This window comes from Gopherus evgoodei, chromosome 9 (assembly GCF_007399415.2).
Source record: "Gopherus evgoodei ecotype Sinaloan lineage chromosome 9, rGopEvg1_v1.p, whole genome shotgun sequence".
In the NCBI taxonomy this organism is placed as follows: domain Eukaryota; kingdom Metazoa; phylum Chordata; order Testudines; family Testudinidae; genus Gopherus; species Gopherus evgoodei.
This window is the reverse complement of record NC_044330.1, coordinates 36,362,298-36,386,109: the sequence shown is the minus strand read 5'-3', so window position 1 is coordinate 36,386,109 and position 23,812 is coordinate 36,362,298.

Genomic DNA, 23,812 nt, shown 5'->3' with positions numbered 1-23,812 from the left:
GGAGTGCAGCTGAAGTAAACATACCTTAACTAACTTTAATCTCACTAGCTCCAGTGCCACTGCAGTGAAGTTACAGTGGCAGGTGCTTCAGCCTGGATTGTCCAAGCCTGTCCAGAACCCTGGGTAGGTAGTCAAAGGCAGGCTTCTGCTGAAGTCTGCACTGCCACAGTTTTACTGCTCTGGTACCCAAGCTAACTTGGATATGCCTACTTGAGCTATAGTCACACTTTGTGATTGCAGGATAGCAGGGGCGGCTCTAGCTTTTTTGCTGCTCCAAGCACAGCAGGCAGGTTGGCTTCGGCGGCATGCCTGCGGGAAGTCCACCGGTCCCGTGCCTTCGGCTTACCCACCGCCAAATTGCTGCCGAATCTGTGGGACCAGGGGACCTCCTGCAGGCATGCTGCCAAAGGCAGCCTGACTGCTGCCCTCGCAGGGACCGGCAGGGTACCCCCCATGGCTTGCCGCCCCAGGCATGCACTTGGAGCGCTGGTGGCTGGAGCCGCCGCTGCAGGATAGACAGAGCACAAGGCCACTAGGTACCGGAGTGAGACCACTAACTTGTACATACTACTGGCCACTTCCAGCTAACGGATTGCAATAGTTTGTAGTTACTATAGAAGGGGCTGCATTCAAATTGGTCCTTTCAAGGGTGTTTACAGTGCAGTAGGAGACTTGTGGCACTGCTGCAGCGGGCCTGGGTCAGCTGACTTGGGCTCACATGGCTATAAAATTGCACTACAGACATTTGGGTATGGGGTGGAGCCCAGGCTCCGAGACTCCACAGCATGGGAAGGTCTCAGAGCCCAGGCTCCAGTCCACACTCTAATATCCACACTGCAATTTTTAGCCCCACAGCCTGAGCCCTGGGAGCCCACATCAGCTGACCTGGGCTCTGACACTCAGGCCATGTCTACATCTAAAATTTTGCAGCGCTGGTTGTTACAGCTGTATTAGTACAGCTGTATAGGGCCAGCGCTGCAGAGTGGCCACACTTACAGCAACCAGCGCTGCAAGTGGTGTTAGATGTGGCCACACTGCAGCGCTGTTGGGCGGCTTCAAGGGGGGTTCCGAGAACGCGAGAGCAAACCGGGAAAGGAGACCAGCTTCGCCGCGGTTTGCTCTCGCGTTCCCGGAGCCACCCAGCAAACCGCAGGGAAGGAGACCTGCTTGCTCGGGGTTCCGGGAACGCGAGAGCAAACCGGGAAAGGAGACCAGCTTCGCCGCGGTTTGCTCTCGCGTTCCCGGAGCCACCCAGCAAACCGCAGGGAAGGAGACCTGCTTGCTCGGGGTTCCGGGAACGAGAGAGCAAACCGGGAAAGGAGACCAGCTTCGCCGCGGTTTGCTCTCGCGTTCCCGGAGCCACCCAGCAAACCGCAGGGAAGGAGACCTGCTTGCTCGGGGTTCCGGGAACGAGAGAGCAAACCGGGAAAGGAGACCAGCTTGATTACCAGAGGCTTCCTCCTTCCACGGAGGTCAAGAAAAGCACTGGTAAGTGTCTACATTGGATTACCAGCGCTGGATCACCAGCGCTGGATCCTCTACACCCGAGACAAAACGGGAGTATGGCCAGCGCTGCAAACAGGGAGTTGCAGCGCTGGTGATGCCCTGCAGATGTGTACACCTTCAAAGTTGCAGCGCTGTAACTCCCTCACCAGCGCTGCAACTTTCTGATGTAGACAAGCCCTCAGTTCTCCCTTAGCAGTGACACTTTCAGCAAATGTCTGGGGAACCTTCCCAATCTTTTTGTAATGTGATGGTGATGAATGGGCTATATTATTCCTTAGAATAAAGCATTAGACAGTTGGGCTTTGAAGAAAAGGAACTAATAGTCTGGACCTTTTATAATTGTTTTTAAAAAATGGAAAAAAATTTGCTCCAAGTATTTTATTCCAAAGAACAAAATCTAACCAACATCAGCCACACTTGTCCAAGTTCCTCACATAGCCACTAAACGCACTGCAGGACTTGAACTCCTGAGATTATAGAGTGTTGTGAATTTACCCCTCCAGAGTGATGAGTGGAGGTCTTCAGAGGAAAGCCCGTTAGAGTCATTACACTGGACCATAGTGTGGCATGGAATAGGTCCCCTAATTGTTTGAAATATCTTTGCAGTTAAGTCTGGATTTTTTTTCCTACAGAGCTTGAAGCTGAATTGCCTCTGTCTCTCTCCTAATCAATTTGAGGGGGACAGGGGGAGAATCATGTCCTCTGAGTAGACTGATTTAGAGCAATCCATCCATCCTGCAATTCAATTTCAGTCCAAAGTTAACATTTCCTTTCATTTAAAATGAAAATATTTGAGTGTTTTGGAGCACATAAAGTGTGGGCCTCCATGCTTACACAGGAGCGCGCGCGCACACACACACAGCTTGATACGTAAGCAAGTCTGATGAGTGTAAGTCAAACCTCCCAATTCAGGTATGGTTCTGAAACTTGTCTGAGCATTTGCCCCAATGGACTTCCATGGCAGAACTCCCTTTGTCTTGCAGTGGTGGAGGATTTGCACTTCCAGACATCAGAATTGCAGAAACTGTTACCCGGATATTTCAGAATCTCTGACAATGATTGGTTTGAGCTGGGATCTAAAAACTGGCAAAGATTCAGAGACAAGAACAGACAACCCTCATTCAGTCTGATCCCTTCCTTGTGTGTGAGGTAAAATACCAGCATTAGTGTTTGAAAGAAGCCAGAAAACACTCAAACTCAGTTGGTTGAATGTTTTTACATTCTCCAAAATGGGTGGGTATTAAATTGCCTCAGTCCTGTGTGCTTGCCAAGCTCTAGAAAGTGTTACTTCCAAAAATGTAATCTCACTGCCAGCAAAATGTTTCTGGTGATGAAACTTTAACAAAGCAATTTAGATTGACCAGTATGTTCGCTTTGTATAAAATATACAAGCTCCCCGCACTTCCATCCCCAGATTTTTTTCCTCTTTAAAACTTGCCAAGGCTATCCTAAACCACGGGGCATTTGGATCTGAGGTTTAGGTTAAGGCACGTTTTTCTATTTCTGATGAACCTTCATTCTGTTTCTTAAGAGGAAATGTGCCAAACTCTTGTTTTCTTTAAAGAAAGAAGTGGATTCACGCCTTCCTTTAAACTGCATTTGTTGGCATTATCATCAGTCCTGCACAGTTAGCTCCGCTTTAGTTGTGTCACAGAACTTTGAAAAAATATTTCTAATTCTGTTTTTTATTATATTTGTATGAACATTACAGGTGCCGACATTCCAATATGCCAGGGGGTGCTTGACCCCCAGTTCTGCCCCACTTCTTCCCACTCCCATCCCACCTGCTCCACCCTGGCCCTGCCTCTTCCTGCCCCATTCCTCACCCTCCCCTGAGCACACTATGCCCTCACTCCCTCCACCCCAGTGCCTCCTGAATGCGGTAAAGCAGCTGACCACAGCGGGCAGGAGGCATGGGGAGGGAGGGGGAGCTGCTGATCAACAGGACCCTCCAGCGGGTGGAAGGAGATGTGGGGGAGAGGAGAGGAGCTGGCAGGGGTTGCTCAGCACCCACCATTTTTTCCCCATAGGTGTTCCAGCCCTGGAGCACCCACAGAGTCAGCACCTGTGATGAATATAGACCCATGCAAACTCTACATATTAACAGAGGGGTTATTTTAGTGATCAAAGGGATTCTTCTTCACTCCTCTTGTTGCTTATATTTGCAGCAGGGTGATCACCAAGGTCCAGATGCTCAAAGGCATCTGCCATTGAAATCAGTGGGGGAGGAGTTAAGCACCCAAATATCTTTGAGGATCTGAGACTAAAGTCTTGATTCAAAGCCCACTGGTGTCAATGGGAGTCTCTCCATTTATTTCAATGGGCTTCTGGATCAGGCCCTAGAATTTTGCTGGTGGTATTTAGTCACAGCCTGAAGGCTGTGCAGAGGTGCATTAGGGATCAGTCACATTCTGCCTATAAATGTGTAAACGTGTTGCTGCTTTTTAGGGCCAAAAGCTGCCCTCAGCTGCACAAGCATGGCTCTCATTAAAGTCAGCAGGAGGGGCCCAGCTACATTCAGAAGTCTTGGCTTCAGTGTATATGGCAACTTCCCTTCAAAAGGAAAAAATAATAGCATAAAACTTGTGCGATACAAATCATCAATGTCACCCAAAATGAAGGTATCCTAATGTTGGAAGTGGAAGGTTTATTTAAACTGTGAAAAACCCCCTTCTAGTATAAACCACAACCAGGTAATATGTTTTTAAATATCACTGGGTTTTTCTACACTAGATATGTGGTGTTTTACAATATCTAGAATAGCCTCACAGCAGGGTATTGGTTATCTTTCTGCATTTTAAATTTGTCTGTTCACTGTGGGCTCTTCTACATACTTCAGATTGTATTGACTGTGCCAGAATGAAACAAGTCTTTGGTAGCTTCTGCAATCTCCCTTGAACTAGCAAATGAACAAGACTTACACTTTGTGGTCTGTAGTGCTTTACTCGAAGGCTTTGATGACTTCCTCAGGCTTGCATGTTATATAGTCTTCTAGGGCTTTTAGGGACTTGGTCTGATTTTAATTTATGTGATTTTTCAGTAATAATAATGCCCAAATAAGATATCCATTCAAAATCCATAATTTTAAATTAGAAGTAAAAATTTGATAGGGATCTATTCACATTCTCCATTAAATTATTGTAGCAGACTGCTAATGGAAGGCATATCATGGACAGAGCTATTACCAAGAATAATACAAAAATTAAAATCAGTCTTTTAACATATTAGAGTGTACAATTCAGATCAGAAGTGAAGTGGCTGATATTCTTTCATTACAGCTTTATTAAACAACACACAGCATTGGAGATTATATTCCAAAAACAGGTTCAATAAAACCAAAATTACTTTCTGCTGTCATCTGAGTAATAAAACTGTTCAGGGAGCTCAGGAAATCCTTTAATCTCTTAGGTTCCAAATGCAAGTATGGATCTTAAATTTAGGAGACACTAAATGAAAGATCCAGATCAGGCAAATAAAGATACAATATCACCCCACTGACAGCACTTTGGAACATCTTCAGCACCACTATTATGAAATAACATTGCATTCTCATGTGCTATAGTTACACAAACTGATTGAAACTCCAACTGTTCCTCCCTTTGAGAAGTCCAGGAGTAGGTTGTTGTGTAGTGTGTAATTAGATACCAGAAATCAGAAGTATCCAACTATTCACAATAATTTTGCAAGGATTTATGCACTCACAGAAATCTGCCATTTCACTCTGTGTATTTACACTCTACCACAACCTGCTTTGTGCAAAATATCAAGCAAATGGACTTTTTACATTTAAAAAAGGATAGTTAAATGCCACTTCTTGTCTATTTTTTATGCAAATCTTCCTGTTTTTGCAGGCTAATTGCTCTGTTTTCACTCAAAATAAAAATTTGTCTGATATATGTCCCTTTCCACGAAAGAGGCCATTTTGCTTTGAGTGCTTGCATATCTTTGCAAGATTTTTCTATGTAAGTGGGACTATTTTTGAGTTCATAATGAACTGTAATATCACAATGTATTCAAGTAGTTTTATCTTTCCTTATCAATATTTTACTTACCTCTGTTAAAGACAAACCTACCAGTGCCCACTTCAGAAATAGTTTCAACTCCAGGAAACTTTGGGTTTGTTTGATACAAGTGCAATTAGTTACTTGAAACTTTGGACAGTGTCTACTCACTCCACAAAGGAGATTGTTATATTTCACGGATATACTTTTGCAAGCACGATACTGTACTTCAGAGCAGTACAAAGGAAATATTATAGGGCTGACCGTCTCAGTTCTTTCCAGCATTAATTTCTGCAGCAGATGTTAGGTGAACCTTTTGTTCTTTTCTGTAATGTGATGTTGATGAATATGTTGTACTATTCGTTTAGAAAAATAGCCATTTGGGCTTTGAAAGAGATACATTTAATAGACTGCAGAGCTCTGACATTTGCTTGAAAAATAGGATATTTCATCCTAAACAATAAAACCTAAGTTCAATAATATTTACATCTGTTTCATTAATTGTCCACCTTAAACATCTGTCTAGGTTTTCAGTTCTCAGAATTGATGGCTATATGATCCGTTGGTATCAAGGAGTGGTTATCTGTTTAAGAAATACACTTCCAGTGGAAATCCTCTATTGTTTTTCCTTGATGATAGGTAGGTCCTGTTCAGAAGCAATAGCGGCTCCAACTGTTAGTGTACAATATGGCCTCTATTCAGCAGGGCATTTAACTTTCCATTAAACTAAGCGCATGTTTAAGTTTCTATGGAAAATAATCCTCCCACGGTTTCTGGTTCATTTGGAGGAAAGAAAAGTATATACTTGTTACCTCAAGTGGTTTTGTCTATGAGTGCCTAGGGGAAGCCTCAAGCCTCTATATGCCTCCCTCCCCTACCATCCCCCGCAAGGCCGTGTGGCCCATGACTGATTTTTTCTGTGGGTCAGTGGCCCCTGATAGAAAAAAAAAATTCCCCATCCCTGGCCTAAAACGTGTCTGGCCCATGATGGATTTAAATTTACTAACTTGATTATTCTATCCTACTTTGGTGATTAATATCATGGTGGTAAAAACAGAAACCAAAGTAAAATTTTCCATAACAGTTTGTTCTATTTAGCAACTTTTGATTTAAGAAATAATCTAACTCTGGTGGAAGGTAAAAAATTGTTTATCTTTCAATATAAGGTACAGATTAGGTGCTATGTAAACGTTTCTAAAAGTAACTCCTCTAAAGCCATAGCATTCATTTTTCTTCCCCTCTAGTGCCTAGATGCTGACAGATGGAATGACATGTTTTGGGTCAGGGGGCTTTTCCACCAAGTAGAACAAGTTAATCTACATTCTCATCAAGACCTAGCAGCTTGTGCTTGAGTTTAGTTTATTGTATTGGTAAGGATATCATTTTGAATAATTATGAAGGGCACATGGAGCTGTATAGGAGGTAAAGTGTGCCAAAGAGCCTATAAGAAGTCTAAGAAGAGCCTATAAGAAGTCTATGCTCTAAACAGCTTAGAGTCTAAGTGGGTATAATGTAGACCAAATAGCAGTGGTGCTGGAATAGTTTTTATAGTGGGGGTGTTGAAGGCAGAAGCCATGTATGTGTGTTATTATTACTACTTCAAGCCAGGGATGCAGCAGCACCCCCAGCATCCTTAGTTCCAGCACCTATGCCAAATAGAGCAGGCCTGATTCTCCTCTTGATTACAGGGTATAAATAAGGTGCAAAGTCAATGAAGCCAGCAGAATTTGACTGATGTAAAGCCAGTGAGAGGAGAATCAGGTGCAAAATGGCATATGGTCATTATAGCAGGAATGCTTTGATTAGCTGGTGGGATTTTAGAAATATTTTGCAACAGAGAGCTGGCTGAATCAGTTAGAAGAGTCAAGCATACGAGATGGAGTGAAAACATCAGAATGAGGTGAAGGAAGAAAAGGGAATGGTCAGCAACCATTGTCACTCAGGCCTTGGCTATACTTGTGAGTTACAGAGCAATAAAGCCTCCCAGAGCGCTGTACCTCACTCCCCATCCACACTGGGAAGGCACGTATGGAGCTGTGTCTCTGCAGCTACAGCACTGCTGGTACTCTACCTCTCTGAGAGGAACAACAGCTGTTGCGTATTGATTGAGACGCTGTTGCTCCAGTGTAAATGGGGAGTAACGTTATTACACACTGATTGACCTCCGGAAACTCCCCATAATCCTTTTAACTGAAGCGTTCTCTCTTGTTTTGTTGTGAACTCCGGAGGACGAAGTGCCCTTTCAAAGCTCTGTTTCTGGAGCTGCTTATCAAACAAAAAAAAACCACAGCTACTATTTGCTTTGAATGAGTGAGAGGCAGGCAGGGGAGCTCCATTTGGAGTGCCGACAGCTAATGTTTGCTTGAAGAGAGGCTGTGCGGGTGGGGGGGGAGCGGGGGCAGGGGGGTCCCTTTCGGTGAGCAGTTGCTTATCTGGTCTATGAGGGAAAAAAAGAATCAGCTGCTGTTTACTTTCAGTGAGTGAGAGGAGGTGGGGGAGGAAGTGGAGTCTGAACTTACAAGACAGCATGCTCACACACTCAGCACTCCAAAAACCCACTCCCCTCCCCACGCTCCCTGTCACACTCCACCTCACCCCCACCCCATTTGAAAAAGCATGTTGCAGCCACTTGAATGCTGGGATAGCTGCCCATAATGCACCGCTCCCAAGGCAACTGCAAATGCTGCAAATGTGGCCACAGCAGTGTGCTAGCAGTATGGACAAACTGCAGTGCTTTCCCTACTCAGCTGTACGAAAATGGGTTTAAGTCATGGCTACACTTATAGATGTACACCGCTAAGGCCTCAGAAAGAATTACAAGAGTTAGAACTTCCCATTCTTAACTTCCTACCACAAGTTCTCTAATCAACTAATTCTCTCCTCACTTCTTTTTATTGTTTTTAAATAGGAGAGGGTATTTTCTGGGGATGAGAGAGAGTTTTGAAGCGAAGACCCCCAGCATATAGGCCTACAATAGAAAGTTCAATGGCTTTAAGATCCAGGGTTCTGAGTTGAACCCATTTTCCCATGCTCGTTTCTGCAGATGGTTTTTTTTATGACTTGGGTGGTATTTTTTGGGTTCAAATTTTCACTAATGGCCTTTGATTTTGGGGACTTCAATTTTTGATTAATCAACTTTAGACACCTATGACCTGATTTCTAGATGCTCACAACTATAATTGTGGCTGAGTCAGGAGTGTGAAGAGGAGGGAGGTAGAAAGCCATGCACCTTTTGTCTCTTGTGCATTCCTACAGCAGGCAGCCACAAAAGGGTGTTTGTTTTGCCAACAAGGCTTGTCCACCCTGACTTAGTGATCAGCAAGCCAGGGCATGAACCTGCAGTGCACTAACTTGGCCATGCAGGCCCTGCTACTGTGCACTAGAAGTTCTATAGCACACTTTAACATCCTGCTGTCAAAGGCGACTACAGAACCTTTAGTGTACAGCAGCAGGGTCCACATGGCCAGTTAGTGTGTGGCAGGTTACAGCGCTGTAGCTTTACACTTTGGCTTGTTGCACAGACTGACTGACTGACGATGTAGACAAGCCCAAAGTCGAAAGTAGACAGGAAACTGCTGTCCTTTTACTCTCCTTCCTCAAACTGTTCCTTGTGTCACTGTTATTTGGCAAACCCTCTGCTCATCTTGAGCCAGTGGGTGAGCATGCTCCTAAAAGCGTGACATGAAGAAGTCTATCTTATTTCATTCAGAAGAACTAGTAAATCATATTAAAGATTATTGTATTCTGGAGGTGTACTGATACCCGAAAAGCTAACAGGATTTTATCCTAGTTTCTTCTGGGTTTTTTTAAATCTACATTCATTGCATTTCTTAATTGTTACAAAGGTTCTCTCTCAACACTTCAGTAGGAGGACACGATGTTTATGACTAAAGAAGATGAATCAGTATTTTAAAAACAGAAAAATAAAATGATAATGGAGATGACTTGTCACAAAAATTAAAGAATTGCTTAAAACCAGCCACAGGAAACTGTTTAGCTATTTGAATCCATGCTCACAAACATCAGAGCAATGCAGGAAGGTATTTTGCATGCCACCTCTCAGTTCTCTGGGATATTGCCAGGAAGATTGTGCTAATACACATATCATAGCGATAGCTGTTGCTGTGTAACTGACAACAGCTCAGATTAGACATGTCCCTGATAGACTTTAATTTACACATGCTTTTTCCCCTTAGATACATTTTCCACTTGTAATATGGTTACATGCAGCTTCTTTTCTGGACGGGGATTGCCTCGTTTTCTGACAGAGCAGGCTATGCACACTGGGGAACAGGCTTCACCATCTTACACAGTCCGACTGTACATCTAAGCACAGTCCCTCCCCAACGTCCATGTGAGATGAGCTAGCTAGCTCTGAGCCAGTCCCTCCTTACAACAATACCTAGACAGGCCTAAAGTCTCCATTGACTTGCTACAACCTCTCTCGTTGTTGCTCCCATAGCACTGGCTTCTTCCATGTCCATCCTTTCAATCTCACCACTGCCAGTGCAAGAGCTTTCTCCTCTGCAGCTCCTGAAATGGAAAACAACTTTTCCATAACCCTACACCTCCTCCACTGCCCCAATGCTCCTCTCACATATTTTCTCTTGTCTGCTTATTGATTAGCTTTATTGTTTACCACTCTAAAATGATATGCAAGAGTTTTTACGAAAGGTAGCATAAAAGAAATAAAATTGTAGTGTTTCCCAATTTAAGATATATTGATCCAGACTACCCTTTGTTGTTACCTGAAATGCATTGTTCTCCCCATATAGTAGTCCGCAGTCCATCACATGACTTAGGCCAAGTCTGCACTAGAAAACTAAATCAGCTTAGTACATCATTCAGGGGTGTGAGAAATCCAAACCCTTGGAGGAGCATAGTTAATCTGACCTGGCCCCCAGAGTAGACCGCGCTAGGTCTTCCATCAACCTACCTACCACTTCTCGGGGAGGTGGATTACTTACGCCAATAGGAGAAGCACTGAAGCATTGCAGTGTTGCTGCTGTGCCGTAGACAAGCCCTAAGTCTAGAACAAAATCCTTCAGTAAAGGGTAGATTAGTCGTGAACAACAGAATTGCAGAATGGTGGAATACATGGCGCCTTTCATATAAAATTCTCATAACAGAAATTAATTTAGAAATATAGTTTTTAGTAAATAGTAGTTACTCTAAAAACAATATTACACTTATTTTTGAAAATCAAGTGTTTAAAAGCCAGGAAATTCAGAGTTAAGTTCTACAAACAATCCAATCTCTTACCATGCATCTCTCTGCTCCCTTTTACTTGAATTGTAAGGACTGAATAAATAAGATATTAACTTTAAATGTTTTCACATCACAGGCTACACAGAGTATAAAGAAAAGTGTCAGTACATTTTTCAGCCAATTTGTTTTGCATGGATAGGATAAAGGTGCTAAAAGTGCCTGTTTCTGAAGGATGAGATGCTGGAGCCAATATAGGGAAGATGAGGTAGGGATAGGTCCAAATCAAATACCCCAAACCCAAATACAGGTTTAGATTGAGAGCAGAGCTGGTTGGAAAACATTTTCCATTCTGTACAAAATTTTGAGATTTCAAGGGAGGGTGAGGGTGAGAGAAAGGGGAAGAAATTCTTCTAAATTGGGATAAAAGCCAGATTATCAAAATTTTACACAAAACAAAATTCTGAAAACAAAAATTCATTTGGGGTCAATTGAACTGTTTTATTTCAAAAAATTGAAAATGTTTCATTTTTATTTCAATCCCTTTATTTTATTTTCCAGTATAGAGTTCATTTTGAAACAAAATTTTAAAAAACCCTTTTCAGTCTGAAGATGTCTAAATGGATCATTTTGACATTTTAAAAATTGGAAAAAAAACCCACTATATTTCAGCAAAATCTATACAGTTTCACAAAACAGTAGGTTTTGCTGAAGTGGCATTTTCTGGCAGAAAACTGTTCTGACAATTTTATGTCAGTCAGCTCTAATTTGCAGATGAACCTTTCTCTACAAAAGAACAAATGCAAACAACCCTAATATTGCAGTTTCTTATTCACATCAAAGTTTCAAATCCACTAACCTTCAAAATGTTCAGATCTTGGCGTTTGGGTCAGGGCTCTTTTCTCAGAGATACCATGGGATTTATAGTCCACATATGACAAAAAAGATTTGGTTTCTCGGGCTCATAGTGGAAGAAGTAGAGGAGTTGGAATCCAAAGTTCACAAAAAACTCCTTCCTGATAATGCTAAAGAGAAAAAAAGTTGATAGCTGGAGGAAGCCCAACTCATTCAAATGTCTACCACAAGGAGATCTTTAGAGAGATTACAGTCACTGAGGGTGAAATCTTGGCCCTGCTGAAGTCAATAACAAAGCTCCAAGTGATTTCAATGAGCTGCAATTTCACCTTAAATCAGTTCATAATATTTTGACAGCAAAGATTTAATTAAGCACCAGAGACCAATAAGATTTTTTTATAATGACATTCCTGTGTAACAAGTGTATGTGTAATATATATTTATTTATTTTACACGTGGTTTATCATCACCTGTCCTTTTTACTTAACCCATGGTTTAAGTGAGAGATATTAGAATTAAATTTGTGCTAATTCTGCTGATTTCTATCTGTGTTTTGAATTACAAATGGGAGTGGACTGAGCCTGATTGCTTCTTTGAGCAACATGCTATTAAATCTAATATAGAGGATTTAGGAAGACACCACTTAGCTCTAAATAACTCATGCAGACAAAACAGGGAGATGGCAACAACACCAACACATTGAATTTACCCTCAAGAGATAAATCAACATATTTTCTACCATCATGTTTTTGCTAGAAGGAGACAGTTATGACCTACTAAGGCACCAGCACCAAAAACTCTCGCCATGTTATCTTTACCTAAAAGAAAATGCCAGCATCCTTCAGCTGTTCACATATGCAGATAGTTGGCAAATACCAATATAGTTAGCTTTAGTACCATGGGTGGTAGTTCATAATCTGCATAATAAAGTTTGTTTTGCCTCTTTCTGGGGAAAAAACAAACCAGACAGTTTTGTTTTTAAATAAACAGCTATTGAACAATTAATCTGGAATGGAAGAAATTAAACTTCCTCCTGCAGAGAACAGTTCATGTTGTCCAGTGGGTAGAACCAAAGACTGAGTTAGGACTCCTAAGTTCTGCTCCCAGCTCTGCTACAGACTTGGGCAAGTCACTTAGGACTTGATCCTGCACCACTTATGTCAATAGGAGCTTTGTCATGTACATCAATGAGCATAAGATCAGTCCCCCCAGCCTCAAACTGTCCATTCCCCACAAATAACCACCTGGCGGGGGGGTAATGAAGCCAGGAAATACAGAGGTAAATCATGTACAGTGTCTTGAAAAGCTGCCTATAGGGGAATGGTTTCTTGGGCTTTAGGGGGAGGATGCAGCCTCACAATCCCCATAGATCCAGGGAGGGGGTGGGGACAATCTGTCTATCTACAGCACCTATCAAATGGATATCTAAGCATTGAGCCAAGGAGAAGAGACCCTTAGCTGGGTTCTCCAGGAAGATCCTTTACCCTACACTACTGCTGCTACTTTCTCCAGACTGCCTGGCTCCTGCAAGAACCACTCTGCCATAGAGGCATCACTCCACACTTGTGCAAAGCTTTCTTATGGGTTCTGAAAACGCAGCATAAAAATAAATTATTTCTATCCATTTTTATAGCTACAGAAAGGAGGACACACAACTATAACAGAGAAGGATGCACAGTGTGAGCAGAGGGCAAGTGTGACAGGCCTTAAGTCAGCCAGGATTCCTCCATGATTTATGTTACAAGCCAGAGCACTAACACTGGAGCCCCACACCACAGAGCTGGACTGATGGTCACTGAACACTGACTTTTGCCAATGAATTCTAGTTATAGAAACACCTGTGATAAATGGGTAAAATGCACAAGTGCACTATAGCCTTTCACATCTCATTTTTTAACATAAGGTGGGTTGTCTAACAGCCTCCCACTGGTTTGCAAAAGAAGCTACTTAGGGACACTGGTTCTAAGTTTTTCAAACAATTTTCTTTTCCCCTCCCCCCACCTTTTTTTTGCAGGGAAAACAAAAAGAGTGACCTTCCTTTTCCCTGCCAACATATATTTATTTCCTTTTGCTTTTCTGTGTTACACAGTGAAGTACAACCATGGTCACAAAAATAATCATGTGAAAATGGCACCTTTATTCAAATACTCCTGTTCCCTGTGTGTTTGAGTCAGAGCTGCCAAAAAAATGGAGAGATGGCCGATTCTCTCCTCACACCAACAAGATGGCCAGCTTTGGTCTTATGACAGAGTCTTTGGTGACTGTATAAAGGGCAGAATGCACCACCACTTAGCTTCCAGTTGGTTTTGCAACATGGGAAGGGCTATTGTTAATTCAATGCAGATGTGGCACATTCACCTGGTTTGTGGTCAGTGTAGATCTCTGCAGCACTGCTCAATCACTGTGGCCATCTGTGGAGAGGTGGGAAAGGACTGTAGTGCCCTCGGTACCTATATATTTTTCCTACCTGTTTCACTGGATTTGCATGAAGTGAGGATATTTGAAAAGCAAATCTAAAATTAATACTTCTATACCAGATTCTATGAGAATGGTTACACTACAACAGGTACTGCAGCTGTGCTGGGGTAGCACAGATGCTTCCTACAGCAATGGAAGCGGTTACTCTCCCCTCCCTCCCCCAATCTGTTGTAAATTCACCTCTCCACGAGATGGTAGCGAGACTGACAGAAGAATTCTTCCATCAACCTAGCTGTACCTACAGTAGGGGTTAGGTCAACTTAACTGTCACACGGGGTGAAATTTTCCACAGTGCTGAGTGATGTAGCTAAGTTGACCTAGATTTTAGCTGTAGACCCGGCCTACAAGAATCCAGAAATGGGACCAATGGATGTACTCTTCATCTTAATCAATAGTAAGAGCCATCACAAAGAAACAGTGTAATGATGAAGAAAATCGAACATGAAGGGGCAAAGGCACAAAGCTAATTTTGGATATTCCAGCTATCTTCACTTCAGCCACAAACTCTCTGTGCAAAACTCATTTTCTCTGGTTTGCAGCGGTTGTGAGTAAAAATACGGGGTTTTGTGTGTCAGTTTTCCATTTTCACTCACAACCCTAATCACAGGGAAACCAAATCTAAGAGCAAGATGTACCCAAAGCCATTGAGTTTTCATGGTTTCAGAAGGAAGCCATGCGGCACTCAGCCGGTTTGCATTCCTGCCACCTGAAGTCACAAATCCAAAGCACCCTACATTCAGGTTCACTCAACAACTCAGCCTCAGGCTGATCAAAAGGTTTGTGAACCTTGGCAAGCCTTGGAAACCTGGCTCACTTTTCTGGTCTGTAACAAAAGGCAATCCAGGCACATTTCATCTGGTTTCAGGGTTGATTTCATCACTGTTCACCACAAGGTCAGATGAGAAAGCTGGATTCTGAGGAAATATTTGATGGTTCTGTGATTCAAGTATTTTTATTCTTAGACACAGAAGTATTTTTATTCTTATTTTTAGATTGTGAGATTTTACAAGTTGCCTTAAGAGAGGTTTTCGAATGGGTGTATCTCTCTACTAAAGAGACTGTAAAAGGGAAATTTATGCACATATAAGATAAAGAAACCAGGAATGTTAAATATGAGAGGATACAGAAACATTACTGTTCACAGGAACCGAATACAACTAGACTAAGAGCCTTTTTAAATATTAGGAAGGTGCAACACTGTGCTTCCATTTTTTGGAATGAATGCATTTATGAGGATAATTTCATAAGATAGTTCCAGCTCTCTGATCCCTCACTGACAAGTAGCAAAAGAAACCCACAATATGCACTATTGTAGCTCTTTCAGCTTCTCACTCTTCACTAAAGGAATCTTTCACAGCCAGGTTTTACATCACTGCTGAAGGGTTCCCATTCTAGATGCCTAAAATTACATGTAACCTGTAAAATGCAGAACTTCAGGGTTCAATTTCACTGCCAATTCTATGGTATTCATGGGTACAAAACAACAAAGAGTCCTCTGGCACCTTATAGACTAACAGATGTATTGGAGCATGAGCTTTCGTGGGTGAATACCCACTTCGTCAGACGCATGTCAGAGGAATTGGGCATTAACTCACGAAACCTTAAGTTCCAATACATCTGTTAGTCTATAAAGTGCCACAGGATTCTTTGTTGCTTTTTACAGATCCAGACTAATATGGCTCCCCCTCTGATACTGGATAGGTACAGAAGTTCTCTCTCCTTCTTTGTCATTCCCCTGTTTAGGGTCAGTAACTTTTATAGTCTTCTTCTAAAACTCTTGCGTGTATGCCAGTCTGTCACGCAGACTGGTCTCTCTGAGGTTCACTGATATTTGGTCCATGTACCAAGTCTTTGGGATCTCTCCTGAGTGATCTTCCATCCGTGCCCACTGAAAGCAATCCTACTGATATAACTCCAGTCTCTGCTGGACACACCCCTACCAATGTAGCCTAGCTTCCCTCAACTTGTCTTCAATTGGAGCAACCTGCATTAGGTCCCTTACAATCTCATTTCAGATCACGGAGCATCCAACCATTCGACAATCTCAACATCTTCATTTCCATGGTGGAGACCATATTGACTTCCTTTCCTGTTGCTAGCCTCTGGTCTGTACATTACAATGGGTCAAATTACAGTTTTCTACACCTCTCTTTTAACTTCATCGGCATCTTTTTGTCGCGGAGGACTGGGGTTAGGTCCCACCATTTGTGCCAGGCAGCTTTAGTACCATGCCAGGAATCACTCAGGAAGGTACTATCACCAGCAATCATTGGTCCTTGGTAATTCAATTCCTTTACTGTAAGCTCTCAGAAATTAACAAAAAAAACCAGCTAAATTTAAAACTTATAAAAATATTTTCACTGTTTCCAATCTTGAGGTTACTCAGAAAGTCGAGTTAAGGCCTAAAGCTGTGAAAATACTGTTTCTGCTATGAGGAGGACTAAAGAATCCACAAAGGGACTACTGCACGTTCTCAGCACATTGCAGAACTTACTTCCATGGTGACTTGCAGCAGATAAACATGGAAGGAAGGACATTGGATGTGATCCACACAAAAGGAGCATGTAGTCTGTGGGTCCACACTACTTACATCCATATAGTCAAAACCTCATGCGGGGGAGAGCAGCGAGCCATGTGCCCCATAGCCAGAAGTAGTAACCATGGACCAATTATACAAATGCTAAAGCTCGCGAAGGCTGAAGATTACTTTCCTCAGTTCCTGCTGTGAGCACAGCTCAACACAGCTTGCTGACTGAGGATCAGACCCTCTGTTTGATCATTTTAGGGCGATGGGGGAGGGGGCTTGATAAGCAGTGTTGGTAGTTTGTCTTTACTGTACAGCAAATGCAAGTGTTTATTGCTTATGCGCGGCTCACATTCAAATAAATAAAATAATTCACATTAAGTATGTTATGTGTTCAGGAGGTAATATGGCCTTTAGCCATATTGGCTCGGTGTAAGAGAAACCCCAGAGAGCCCTTAGCAGATGCCTTGTTAGATTATTGAAAGGGAAATGAAAAAAAGTCTTCCCTCTGATTTGAATCTATACCGAATTCATCATCCAGGCACTGCCATCACCATGACAAAGAAACAAAAAAATCTCTTGTAAATGGGAAAATCTCCTTGTGCTAACTCAGGGCCAGCCCTTGGAGCCCTAAGCCCCCAGCCTCTCCTTCACACACACACACCTGATTTGGGGGATCAGTACAAACAGGTGAGTTAAGATTTCCTTTTTTAGGAACAAAGTCAGTTTCTGTCTCAAAGACAAAGCGGGTGAGACACTTTTTTTTTTTTTTTTAATATAAACTAGACCAACTTCTGTTGGCGAGAGAGACAAGATTTCAAGCTTACAAGAGCCAGACCTGAAGCAAAGCTCTGTGTATGCCGGAAAGCTTGTTCCTCTCACCAACAGAAGTTAGTCCAATGAAAATTATTACCTCAATCACCTTGTCTCTACTATCCTGGGACCAACATGGCTATAGCAACACTGCATATAATTTCTGTCTGGGCATTTCTATTGCCCCATCTGCCTAGCAGCTGGCAGCCTTTCTGCTGCAAGATGTGTATACTACTTGCTGGTGCTGGAAGTTTGCCAGTGTAGTGATTTTTCCCTAAAGATAATGGATTATTTTTGCTGCCCTCTCTGGGATTTATGACATGCAAGACAACAGATCCATTTATTTGGAGTAAAGAAGTGTAGGAGGAACTTAACTGGTGTTTTAAGGGAAACTTCAGGGCAGGAAAGATAGTTTGGTCCAGGGAATAAGGCATTGGACTGAGCCTGCTTTTTCATTCTCAGTTTTCCTATTAACTCCCTCAATAACCAAGAACAATAAGCTTCTCTGTCTTCATTTCTCTATCTGTAAAATGGGGATAAGAAGATTGTAAAGTGCTTTGGGAGCTACACATGAGGAGTGCTATGAGTGGCAAAGTATTATAAATGCTTCTTACCTTGCAGTGAAGTAATATATCAAAATATTGTTCTGTTATGAAAAAAAATTGCTGTCCCAGATAGATCAACGGTCCATCAATTTTAGTCTCTGACTGCAGCCAGTATCAGGTGTTTAGGTACAAGGATTCTTTTAGGTTACTCCACAATTGCCTGCTACAAGTAGGGAAAATTCCTTCCTAAACTCCATCAATTATCCCCTGAAGCATGAGGATTTATATCCCTTTTGTTTTTAATCCTACCTAATAGAATTCTTGATTTCCCCATTATCCTTATAAATATTTAACCCTTTTTGAATCCTGCTAAGCTCAATTTTCCATCGCTTCACAATTTTCATTACATAAATCTATATGTAAATACATTCCTAGAAACATAACAAAAACAAATGTTAAATAATATCAAGGGGCCAGTTTTCAGTACCATGTGTGGCAAATTATTAATTGGAATGACATTTAAATCCACTATGTGTTTCATAGAAAATGTAGCAAATCTTGTCACTGATGTATTATAATCTAAATTCCCTTAAAAACATGTGTTCCCTTAAACATCAGTAAGTTATACAGAGCCAGGATTCAGAATGTAGAAGCCATGCAACAAACTTTACAAAAATAATCTTGAATATTTTTGAACAAGTATAGGCTGGCTTCATGTCTGTGATTGTATCATCCAGCTTCTCAGCACAATTTCATAACCCTGTCCGGACACAGATGGAATTCTGTTCCCCGTCAGACCAGTAACTCAGCAATTTCATGGAGAGTAACATACGAGCCTGACATGGAATTCAGCTAGAGACCCAACATTCACATGGAAAGCAGAGAAAATGTCTCCTGCATCCCCTCTCAGTGGCCCCTTGACAGGAAGGCAATGCACAGCTGAAGTTTCCTGCTTGCCACAGTGCTGTTGGAAACGGCATAGAGGCCAGGAGACACAGCTTTAGCTGATCAGATTAACTTTCCTTGCTACTTTTAGAAGCTGAATAAGAAAGATTTGTTTGTAAAGGGTAAGCACAGATCTGTCCCTCATTGTGACAACGAAAGGACATCGGTAATGTAATGAGATTTAGCATGTCCATGTTTAGCATGTAACTAGCAACTGAAGCTGCTTGTACAGAGGGTTTAACACCTGACTTGAGCAGCGCTAATAGCTGGTTTTTCAAGCTTGAATGAATCAAAAAATCTGGGGAAAAAAATATCAGTTCCATTTTAATCAAAGTTTGGGGAGGATGGCTCAGTTTGCTGCCCAAAAAAACAAACAAGAAAAACCCTGAAAAATAATCATTTTGGGTCAAACAAAAATATTTCATTAGAATTGTTTTTTCATATTTTGCCATTAGGTTTTGGGTGAGGAATTTTTGCCATTTGTTTTTAATTAGCTAAATTTCAAAACAAAAAGCTGTTTAAAACAAAGTCAAAATATTTTTATTTTTACAAGGTCAAAACAAAACATTTTGTTTCAAAATGGCCAAGAACTACTTTGATTGAACTTATAGGGGAAAAAAAATCATAATTTTGGTTCTCCCCCCACACCCAAAAAATGCATTTTCTGGCAGATTTATTTTTCACTCAAAAAAAAAATGACAAAAAGTTACAGCTGTGAAAAACCAGATTTTCCTCCCAGCATGAATATAATGAAGGAATCAGACAATTACATGAACACAGATATATACTGATTAAAATAAAGTACCCATAGAAAATACAGCAACTTTCCAAAGGGAAAATGAGGAGCTTTGGAATTATACTGTCTCATTCTCAATCTTTCATCAATAGTTTGTTGGGTGATGTAACAGGGTCAGTTGCTCCATTGCCAGGAGTGGCTCTGCAGCAACTTGCCTCAGTTTCCCCTGTTCAGGATTCTAAGTAAATTCCATCAGTCCAGAGTCTTTCACACATTCCCCTTCTGGCACTAATTTGTAGAATTCAAAACAAACTCAGTTCTGGGACTTCTCCCCTTTCTGGTTCTTTCCCGCTTTTACAAGATACTACTAGCCATATGTGATGGGAGTCTTTTGGTCTGTAAAGCAACAGGCTCTTCTACAGCCTACAGGCACCTCCTAACCTCTGCAGCTTCACTCTACCATGGCTTCCTCCTCCTGTTTCTCTCTGGCTCTTTATAGAGACCAGCTTCCCTCTCAGGTCCCACTGGGAGGCTATTAATGAGGCACAGGTGGCCTGGCACAATTCCCTTTTAAAAGGCCCAGTCTAGGCTTGTTGTCAGGACCATCAGAACTATAGGTAGGTGAAACAAGCTCAGGGGCCTTGGGAGTAGCAGGCTGCTTCAGGCCTTCTCCTACTTTCAGTGGGGAAACTATCTAGTGTAATGTTATTATGAGAGGAGGCCATTTAGCAGAGAACTTTTTCAAGTCAGTGGTAAGCTGTTTGCTGCCCTGCCCGGCAGCAGAGTGCACCAGAGAATCAAGTGATAAGAGTGATGTCACTACTTCACAAGCATCAGTCAACAGCTGAGTGACATCCCTGGGACAATATCTAACAACATTTAGAATAGTAGATCCAGGACACACTTGCTCTTTGACAGCCAAGCATCTTCAAATAAGGGACTATGAATTGAAGACACCCCTTTCCACAGAATAGGGCAGAAAGCATTCCCCTCAGGCTGCTCTAATTCGTGCCAGGGACAGGTCTTCAGCCAAATCCACACAGAAAAAAAAAAATGTCAAAGCCTCCTGAAAGACACAGCACAGAACTGAAGGCTCACAATCTTGTAAAATTGTGATAGAGGAAGTATAAGAAAAGATATTGGAGAGAGAAATTAGAGAGCACCTGTTTATCAAACAGAGTGTGCCATACATTGTGGGCCAGATTTTCACGTATTGTGTGGGTGGGAGGAGGACAAAGACACCTCACTAGCACAACAAGGACCTCTCTGCATCTGCAGAATGGAGAGACTGCTCACTCCTCTCCCCTGGGGATCAAATCACTGAAGGGAGGCTGAGAGGTCTAGGGTTGGCTAGAGCTGGTCAGGAGCTTTCCAATGCTCCAGTTTTCACCAAAAAATATCAATTTGTCAAATATTGGATGTTTCTGTGAAATATCTATTTTGATGGATTTTCCCTGAAAAACAGGCAGGTTTCCTGTCATCTCGCCTGTTGGGCTCTGAGGAGCCAGGCTTCTGGGGTCCATGTCTCCAATATAGCCCCAACATACAAACTACTTCAGAGTCCAAGGCCCCAGGACTTTCAGACTCCCTGCCACAGAGTGACAGCCTCCCAAGCCCTGCCATTATCAGGAACTCAGCTAGAAAACTGGTAATTCTGACTTTTAATCAGCTCTGGGTATGAAACCATATCACCAGCCCCAGTGAAGCAGGGCCAGGCATTGGGGGAAGCAACCAGAATACTCATCCCGTATGCAAATGGAGTAGTCCCAGCAAAGATTACACCTGTCATTCACAACACCCACATACAGGATAGTGGCACAAATGCCACAATGCAGCCCTGTCCATGGATGACTGATAAGCGAGCATGAGATTTTTGTTGTTGTCTTTAAACTGAATATCCTACTCAGGCTAGAAAGCCATTTATGTTCACCAGATTAGGGGTTTGGAATATGCTCTACTTATTTAAATATCCTCTGCCAACTATAGAGAAATTAAAAAGAAGCCGGCTTCTGGCACTCCAGTACTTACATTCATTCTCTCTCTGAAACAGTAAGAATATTATTTCAGAATGTCTTTTTTGGCAAATTTTCAAAGCTGATCAGTGCCAGGCTTTAAAGGAAAAAATAATCACATGTATAATTAAAATGCTCCCTTCCAAGCCTGGTGTAAGCTGTAGTATCAGGGATATTGTGTTGCTGGTACAGTCAGATTCCATTCCTACCAAACAAGTGGGCATTTGCAGGTAGGCATAGTGGTGCCTATTTGACTAAAGGCAGAATAAACCCAAAACTTCATTCCTTTTCCCAGATCTGTGATGATAAAAAAATAAAACCAGACCTTTTAAAATGTTTGAAAAGATTCAGATAAGAGGCCTGTTTGTCCACCCACCAACAAATCCCTCCATTTCAAACACCTGAAAGAAATTTTCCCTTCTCTACACAGGAATGACCATTCCTCATCCTCTCAATTCATTTCCCTAAATGACCAGCATATCCACAATGTGCCATCACACCCCACAGTTTACAGGACTCCACATACTCCTGTAATCTCCTCCCTCCCCCCCCCCCATTTTTTTTTTTATCCCTGAAGGTCTTCATGTGGACTACAGTCCTGCAGCATGTCTGCTAGCACCGCAGAAAAAATGCCATAAGGTGCTGAAACCAACTACTGAAGGAGAGTGAGGACCTAGAAGACAAACAGCTGAATTGCCAGGAATTTCAGGGTTGGAAGAGTCTGAAAGGAAGGGAAGGGGTGCTGCATAAGGGGAGAGGAGGGTCAGGAAGTCAGATAGGAAGATATGACACTACGGCGGGATCACAAAAAGGGAGCCAAGCCAAAGCCTATTAAGAGACTGAGAAATCTTGCAAGAGAGACGATGACTCAATTAAAGGGTTGACAAGAAGGGTGAGGGGCTGAAATATGAGATCATTCCTGGAAGGGGCCTATTGAGGACCAGGGAGTTGATAGATGAAATCTCAACACTTTGGATCAGATTTGGAGAAACATCCGAATCTGGGGGCTTATCCCAAGTGAATTAAGTCACTGAACTCATTGAAATTAATCTCTCACAGCAGGTCGTATTGGTGTGTGGATAACATTAGAGTGTTTTTCCTTTTATGATCAGCCATTTTTTGTGTTATTCCTGTAAATAATCACTTTCAAAACTCAATGCTTCCAGGAATTAACTTACAGAGCCAGAATTGCTGATTTGTTGACACCACACTCTTGTCCAGAAATACTTCCCTTTCCAGGAATAACAAATTTTAGTGGATGGACACTGCAGCTGCAGTATTCCTCTCCAATACCTTTTCATCAGCATAAACTTCAGAGATTTTGGTTCACAGGGCTAAATACTCCAGAGTTACTTTCACATTCGCGCACTACTTGTAGTCTGTTAAGATTCAGACTGTCATTTACTGAAGGTATTAAAATGATTATTGATTCATGTGTGCTTGGCGAGGCTTTGAGATAATATTCATAGCATGACATGCAGGATATCTTAAAAGTTCTATCTTATGGCTCTCTTGGTTATTATAAAGAAAATTTTGATTTCATTGGCTTTTGATATGCAGAGCGCTTTTTATTTTTCTTCTATAAGTGTTTCAGTGCACTTAAAATTTTAATTACATTTCTTTGAAGGATTCTGCTAGTAAGTTTTAATAGAATTTTCATAGATGATTCCTTTAGACACCTTTCAATTATACATGTAGCTTCTGTACATTTTTTCCCCAGTGTTCTTTGTTCACGTTTCTAATAGACTGCTAATTTCTCCAAAATATCTAAAAAATGTGTTGTCTTGATTTTGCTTTAATTGGGAAATTAGATTATCTAGCTTTAAATGCTCTTTGGTGGGCAATCAGTAAATTAAGGTGACATTTTTATTTGATTGATTCTAAATCACATTTGGGATAATTGTAAAAGATTAATATACCATATCTAATAGTATCATTCCAAGTCATTATAAATTATCCTACCTTCAGGTCCCCAGCATCTTTGCTAAACTAAGTGATAGGTGAAGAGATTCAACCTTAACAATAGAATGCATTGCAGCAATTTAATCAAAAAGCCAACCGTCAACCATGGCTAACGTATGACTGATTTTGAAGAGCAAATATTTTCCACTGATATTCCACAAGAAAAGGCGCTAAATAGAAAGTCAGCATCAGGACGAACAAGGTAACACATCCTATTAGTGCTGGCACAT